At 33.6% G+C, this 8,454-nt stretch overlaps 1 protein-coding gene and 1 pseudogene across 2 annotated transcripts in view; one reads left to right on the plus strand and one right to left on the minus strand.

The window, feature by feature from the left end:
* The window catches only part of LOC100742762 (2-oxoglutarate-dependent dioxygenase htyE), a 37,047-nt gene that overhangs the window by 16,012 nt on the left and 12,581 nt on the right, over nt 1-8,454 (plus strand). The gene's annotated exons all lie outside the window — the stretch shown is intronic.
* On the minus strand, nt 3,522-4,850 carry LOC117152082 (annotated as a pseudogene).

Genomic DNA, 8,454 nt, shown 5'->3' on the forward strand with positions numbered 1-8,454 from the left:
ACAAGCCAGTCCACGGGGACTGCATTCTCATTTTTTATTTATCAGAAACAATTAGCAGTTGCCTTTAAACGTTACCAACAGGTTATACGTCTCATTGTTTCGCGTCTGCCTTCGCTTTCCATCGGTGTTCGATAAGGAAACTCTTCTTGTATAAGATCCCTCTAGGAACCATTGAAGACAATTTCTAGTTATTTTCCTATTTCGTAAAGGAATGAATTGACGAAAATACAAATTCAATTAACCTTAGAACTACTTAAATAATCAATACGTGATTTGTTAATCAAATTTTCTGGCTGCACAATGATGCACTTCTGTGAATTTCAATAATTTTTTATATAAAATTTACGTAGAAGATTTTTTTCTCGTCTTTTATTTATTTTTGATTTTCTTTCCTATGATCAAAGACGTCGCAATCCTTGACATTTGTAACACAAAAAAATTAAGAAAACAGAAAAAAAAGATTAAAGAGAATTCATTCGATATAATCTTATCGGTAATCTAATACTATACCATAAGCTTTCTTATTTTATCTGCATTTATTATTTCGCTTAATATGTACATTTCCGTCATAGATAAATGGAAGTTTCAAAATGTTTTCTAAAGAGTCGCCACAATTATCTTCAGTTAAAAGTTATTAATATCAAGTTACATATTCTCATTAGTGTATTCCTGTGCATGTTTTTCATTAAATATTTTTTTCTAAATAAACGAGTTGTTATTTGCCAATAAAAATTAATATTTATAAGATAACAAGTACTGTACACTTCGGTGATATCATGGTGTGTAGTTTTAAATTTAACACCAGATGACATATCGGAGGCGGAGTAATGACGTACGTATATGCATGATTGTTGTGAATTCTCTCTCGAGCTGTCCACTTACTGCCTAATCGACATAATGTTTTATTCTTATTTTAAGGTATTGTTGGAAAATGTGAATTTTGAGAGAGAAAAGAAATTCAGTGTTTAATTATTTTAAAAGAAAATTTCTCTTCAGTTCTTGAGATCTTTGATCTTCGATTGTTTTTCTCCCTTTATATATGTATTTTAATTAATATTTTTATATGTAGATAAAGTATCGCTCATAAGTATTGGAATAATGGAAACTTCGCATTTCATTTAATTTCTATCGTAACTTAAATATTTCAATTATTTAATATATATTGTCAGAATAAATTTGAACCGTAATATATATCTCAAAAATATACTCCCTCACTGTTTGTGATAAATGCTATGAATGAGCGATGAATGAATCGCGTATATAACATGAAACGTATTAATTATTCTGTCCTTTAAATCAAAGATAAGCAGTCTACATTACCTATACTGGAAATCGTAAGTGTTTGTTCTAGTATTACTTTGCTTGAATATATCTAGCTGACATTAATGCCACTTGTTTTTGACTAATATAGATAACGCATCTGGATTAGTAGTTTTCGAAGTCCCGATAATCTTATGATTAATATAAATCCCGATATTAATTACATAGTAATTAGACCGAAATTTTCGCAATAAAAGAACTATAGCCACGACGGTGTAAGACCAACAATTTAATCGTATAAAATGTGTACTACAGAAATTACACTGACTTTCTCCGGCAATAACAGATAAAGTTTCGATAAGGAATCGATCAAAGAAATGCGTTCGAAACACGTGGAACAAGGTATCAAGAAGCTTAAGCAACAGTTTATCGGAAAATGAAATATAAAAGACTTATCTACTTAAAACAAATAGCCCATTGAAATTAGCAAACTAACTATCAATCATCAATCATCTTCTACTAAATAATACATTTTACATCGCGACGCATTAACTTCGATTGACTGGAAATGTTGCAAACAAATTATTGAATGATCACTCGATACGACTGATTTATACTTTTTTATTCCTAGAAAGATTTCTAATTATCTCGTTCGTTTTTTTTTTTTTTTTTTTTTTTTTTAAATTTAACGACTAGTTAAAGATCTATATAGATTGTTTATCGAAGAAAATTTTCCGATAATTTCATTACTCTGAGACTATTTCCACCGATTTTATAGTTCTTTTCCGTGTAACGGAGCTTCGTAGAAACATGATCGATAAATTGACGTCAGAGTTTTACAGCTTTCCCTGATTTCGATGTTCGCGTAAATAAAAACTACACAAAAAAATAACTCAAATGCCATTAGCTCCAATCTCTTTTAACCAAAATTATGTAGCTATTTGGTCGATTAGTATCCTACCTCGATGCTCGTCGAACGATTTCACGGAAAGCAATCAAGACAAATTAGATGCAAATTTTTCGTGGTCGTTATCCTCGGATTCTTCTATAAAGCATGGTCGTGCTTATGCTTTTGAGAGCCCTAGGCGCGAAGTTATTACCAGATCTAATTAAGTTTGAAATTTTGTTGCAAAATGTGACCCCATTTATCCCATTTGAGAATAAGGTCTCAACTTTACACCTAAGACGCCTTATGCTAAATGTATTTAAATATTAAACCAGCGGTTCATAGAATAAAATAAAAAATATTGACTTATTTATTTATTATTATTTATTTATAATCTCTCCATAGGGTTGTTGATGAGCAGTTGGCGAGTACTTTAAATATACATATATGACACATTAAGGATTTCAATTTTGAGTGAAGTTTTGCGAAAAGTTCGCGACAATTATTTAAAGTAGGTGATAAACAAATGGTTAAGAACCGCTGTATTGGACAATTATGGTGACCAGAGATTGCTCAAAAAAAATATATCGTTCTGTTCGAGACATTTGACTGTGAAAAGATTACAGAATCAAGATAAAAGATTCTTCAAGAACGAACAACCGACCTTTGAGTCTACAAAGTGTTTCACGAACAGGGTCATTGAGTTTAAAACGTAGAATTGTTTAGAATAAGTGGGTTGTAAAGGAGATTGTTATGGAGGTTTCGACTGTTATTCAGATTTAAATCATGATTTATCGTGGCCTGTTTTGTGGCCTGTTTTGTGGCTTGAAACGCGATGCAAGAAAAAATTGCGCAGTTCTTCGCAATGAAAGGATTCAAGTGTTTGGAAACAGTGGGAATCTTGTTGGACATATGTTGCAGAGATAACGGCGAAGGTTATTTGTACCGTAATAAAAATCGATTGCAAAGCAAATTTATAGTCTCTAAAAGTGTTATAATCTCTTCGTATTCTCAAAGACTTTGTTCTCTTGAATGTATGTTGCTAAGACTATACGACATGCAGAGGTAATAAAAGTACCTTAGCGAATTAGCTAAGGTCTTGTCGTCGTATTCTGAATACCAATTGCCAGAATATAAATTCCTCATAAACTTGTTTGTAGAACCAACGACCTCGGTAAATGCGCCATGACCTTCAAATTCACAATGTTGAGATACCGTTAATTCCTGCAATTTCCACATTGAATTTTATTTACATCCGTAATCTTTTCACGACAAAATTTAGTTTACAAGTTCCTCTGTTTATTATTTATTATTTATTATTTATTATTTATTATTTATTATTTATTATTTATTATTTATTATTTTATATCTCTTATGTCTATTTCTCTTCTTATATGTTTACCTCCCCTCTTTTCCACTCTATTCTATTGCACTACCTTGCTTATTCTACCTCTAAAAACTAAAAATTAGGAACTATAAATTAGCAACTAATGACTAAAAACTATCGCAACTTTGGTCTTCAGCCTCCTTGCTGTGCCTCCTTCTTGTCCTTTCCCCTTCTCCTCTCTATTATTGCTTTCAGTTCTGCTAAACCTTCTCCAGTCTCGCTTAGCGTTTTTCCTATGTCCTTTGGTCCTCCCGTTATTTCACATTCTTCTGTTACATGTCTTAGGCCTTCTTCTTTCCTTCTGCATAGTCTGCATCCTTTTTCCCCCCTCTTCTTTCCAGTATTCCCTTGCTTTGGTCTCGTCTCCGCATCTGAACCTTGCCAGTATTCTTCTGTCCTTCCATTTCATTCTCCCTTCTATGGACTTTGGTCATTTTTCTCTGGCTATGTTTCTGTAGTGTGTATTATACTTGGATTTCCTTATCCTTTTCCCCCTCTCTTCTGTTTCTCCCTTTCTTCTTTCTTCTATAATTTGGTCTGCTGTCATCCTTTCTTGCTCCTCTCCTGTTTCTATCTGCGCCCCTCCTTTTCTCACCTTTTCTTGTCCCTTCTTTCTCTTTCTTGCTCTTTTCCCTTCCTGGCCATTCCCCCATTCTCTCTCTCTCTCTCTCTCTCTTTCCTTTATACATTCTTTTACTAATTCCTTTTTTGATTCTAGGGCTTTCTCTTCGCACCTTGCTGCTGTTTTTAATGTTTTTCTCTCATTTCTATTAATTTGCATTCCTCTATCAGTATATAATTTGGTGTTGTCATGTCTAAGCCTAATATCCATTTCACATATCTCCTTTGAACTCTGTCCAGTCCTTCTTCCATGTTCCAGCCCCATACCTCTCCAAACATCTTCATTCTCCTTTTCTAGTCCTATTTGAATATTCTTTCTCCCACGCTCCATGTTTTCTTCATTGCAATTGTTGCTCTCTTTTTCCTATCTTGTATGTGCTTCTCATCACTTCCGCTTTTCTGCAGTATATACCCTAGGTATCTTATCTCGTCCACCTCTTCTAATTCTTGCTCTCCCCACTTCCATCTTCTTTGCCTCCTTTTGCTCCCTCTTTTTTCAAAGACTACTATTTTGGTCTTTCCTCTAATTGGGCTTCCTTTAAAAATTTTTTGAGTCTTTTTAACATTTCTTTTAGCTCCTCTTCTCTGTCCACCATCAGCACAATATCCTCTGCATATGTTAATGACCGCACTTTTCTTTCTCCTATCATTATGCCCCCAGCTTGTCCTTTCCTTAGTTCTTCTTCCAGACCTGCCACGTATTTTTTTTTTTTTTTTTTTATTTATTAAAATTACGATCAATTCTCGCGTTGAGTAACGTATATATCGAATAACGTCAGGCTCAATGGGCACCCTTGTCTGACTCCCCTCACAGTCCAAAATTCTCTTGTGTTGTGGTTTTTGACTCTCACTATATTCCTTGTTTCTTCATATATTTCTCTAATCCTTCGGATTAGTTTTTCGCTATTTTCCATTATTGCCCATTTTCCTCATCTTCTCCTCCAGTTTCTCTCGGCTTAGCCTGTCGAACGCCGCTCTTAAGTCCGCAAAACAGGCATATAATTTCCCTTATAAGTTCCTCTAAATCTGACGCATTTATGGATGATGATATTTATGCATAATGTATTGTATATTAAACATCTTTATAGAAGATATCAAAAATAAGAATTAATTTATGCAACCCAACGTTCTATCGCTTTAGCATTTGCGAACGAATCATTGGGCGAAATGTACATATTCCACGATACGTCATAATTCATACGAAGCTGTAGGTGCGTTCTAATGAAAAGAAACGCGACGAGAGTGATACATGGCTCGTAAACGCGAAAGGATTAATTAACGTGTCAAGGTGATATATTTAATATATTTTTAACGCATTTTTATCATAAGGTCTAATTGATATTCTAAATAAAATTACTAGAAGTTTAGATTATAACGTCTAAAACTAAAAATATTAGAGGACCGATAAAACGAAGACAATAAAAAGCAGAGAAAGTTTGCGTCCTCGAAGATAATTATGTGTCTTGCACCATGAACAAATTGCATTGATGAAAGTTTCACAAGGCCAACCTTTTCCTGCACATTGTTACTGCAATATCAGTGTTTCGAAGCATTTCAAAGTTGCGTTACAATGATATATTTAAAATGAATTTTTTTTAAAGCAATAAATAATATAAAAATGTGTAATACGTAATAATATATATAAAATTGGAAAATAGTATTTATTGAATATATAAATACATAGACACCGTTTTAGATTTTGTATAATTATCGTTTAAGTTGTATAGCTTTCATAGATCTTACGAAAGAAAAGGAAATCTTAGATGTTATATAGTATACAGGCTGCGACCGAGTAACGCGTGCAGGCATGAAGTGATTTTTTATGAAATAACAGAAAGAAAATATAGAATAACACTTTTTATATGAGGCTTCGTTTTCGAGAAAATCGAGTTCAAAAACCTATCAAGTAATACTCGAACGTGGCCGATTCCGGACTGGACAAGAATAAGTAATCGACAGGACGTTATTCTACGTGTGAGAATGAAAATGTAGAACGAAATTTTTCCAGGCTACACTTTGTTTCCGCGAAAAATAAATTTGCATATTTATTACACGCGTATACTAGACCCATTCTTAAGAGGGTATTCCGGTCTAAAGGTATGAATTTCGGGCGATTTTTGAAGCTCTGTACAAGCGAAACAAAAAATATTTTTACTATCCTTCTTTTTAGCATTTGTTTATTGATATTTCGAGATTACGTAAAAAATTCACTGGAGAAAAAAACTCAATATTTAAAAAGTTACGAGCTGGCAAAGTGGGTGCTGCCAAAAAAATGGGGTGTCGTGGCGTGCACGATATCAACCCTTCTGGTCATCCGAAACAAAAAATGCGAACGGATTCTTAATTAGTATGGATGCCGCTATCGTCTGAATCTTGGAAAAGTCAATACAACATTTTTTCACAAAATTACGGCCGTTTGAAAAAAAATTTCTTATTTCGCACGTTTTGTTGACAATTCCGAACGTTTAAAAAATAGTAATATTAAAGATTTTGAGCTGAGCGTGGTCCGGACGATAGACGAGTATATAAGGAATATTCAGACCAAATTTAAAATAAATCGGTTCGTTAGAACTTGAGATATCGTGCACGCCAACTCGGAAAAAGTAGTTTCGAGAAAAACGTGTTTAAAGTTTTGAGACACTACCCGCTAGACCTAAACGACAGATTCAACTAGTTATTTAAATTAAGTAACATCTACTTATTTACAATATTTACGTACAAATTATACTTATCTATAACAAGTATTAACTTATTATAAATAATTAGTCATGTTACTGCGCCACGGCAGAAAAATTACTGAAAATTCTCAACGCGAGAATTGATTGTAATTTTAATAAATAACAATAATAAAAAAAAAAGTTTTGAGACGTAGGTACTCGGGCAGCGTCTACCGTTTATTGCACATTGGTCCCGGTCGGACCGGAACGGATGACGCGTCACAAAAATGACTGTAACTCATAAAATAATTGAAATTTTGAAAAATCCTTTTAAGGGCATATTCTTGAATGTCTAAACTTTGGAAACATGAAAAAAAAAGGTTCGATTTTTTCGAATTTCTAGACCAGAATACCCCGTTAACTAAACATGTTCAGACCCTCTATCTTCTTGAAGATGAAGCCTTAAGGCTTAAGCGGAAATTTTATTACTTATTTTTACAATTTACTTATTTTTATTACTTATTTTCCCACGTAGAATAGCCTCCCGCTGATCGTTTATTCATACCCAGTCGGTAATTAGCCAAATTCCAGTATACCTGACAAATTTTCCATTTTCTCGACTTTCTGAGAAACGAAGCCTAAAAAGATTTCATTTCATATGTTGTAAGAAGATGTGAAGTTCAGACATCTGGGACAGCCACCCAGCCTCCGTCACCCTCGACTGAGAAAAGAGAAAGCGTCAACACTTGAGGGTATCATAAATTTGATGCCCTCTTCCGTACGGTGTTCTGGGCTTAACGGGCCCCGACGTTTCACGAATGTGACGCTTGATATTTTCAGGTATTCGTATACAATCGCCAAGACGACGCGAGTTCGGCATTTCTGCGTCTATAGAGCGTGCTGTAAACGCAACTACCTTGAATTCGCCTTCAGTACTTTGTCATAATCTTCCGCTTATTTTTTCACAATCAAACATTTCATATCCGCTTACATGTTATTCGGTGCACATCCTGTATTAGTATTATAAAATTCATTGATTCATATACATATATATGTCGGGTTATCATTAGGATTTAAGTCGCGTAATGATTCTTCATTTGAATTAGCCATTGTTTTACAAAACAGAGAATATATTTACGCGAATAAACAGGATTTTACAAAATATTATGAACAATGAGTTTAATAAATGATATGATTAACAAACGATAAGTTTAATTAATAATTAGATTAAAGAACAATAAGTTTTAACGAACAATAAGAGGAACGGATAATATATCTTACGAATAATGAATTTAACGAATAATGAGATTGATAGGTTTTACGAATAATGAATTTAATTTACGCTATTAACAATGTTCCGGGGTTCAAACGAATCCACGGTCAACGGGATAACTCAAAATAATTTTTATAACACAAAAATACGTTTGCTGAATCACTCGGTAAATTACTTGATGTATCACTTTCCAAGGCGATCACACGAATGAATATCTGATGAAAATCTTTTTCGCTATATTTGCATTTGTTCGTTATATGCTCGCTGGAGACATCGAGAAGGTTCCAATCGTTGTTGCTAGGCAATTTCTGTCAAAAGTTTGTTGTATACTCTTTGGAAACATCGAGAAAGATCCAAACGCCGCTACTAG

This window comes from Bombus impatiens, unplaced genomic scaffold, assembly GCF_000188095.3.
Source record: "Bombus impatiens unplaced genomic scaffold, BIMP_2.2 scf_0645, whole genome shotgun sequence".
NCBI lineage: Eukaryota > Metazoa > Arthropoda > Insecta > Hymenoptera > Apidae > Bombus > Bombus impatiens.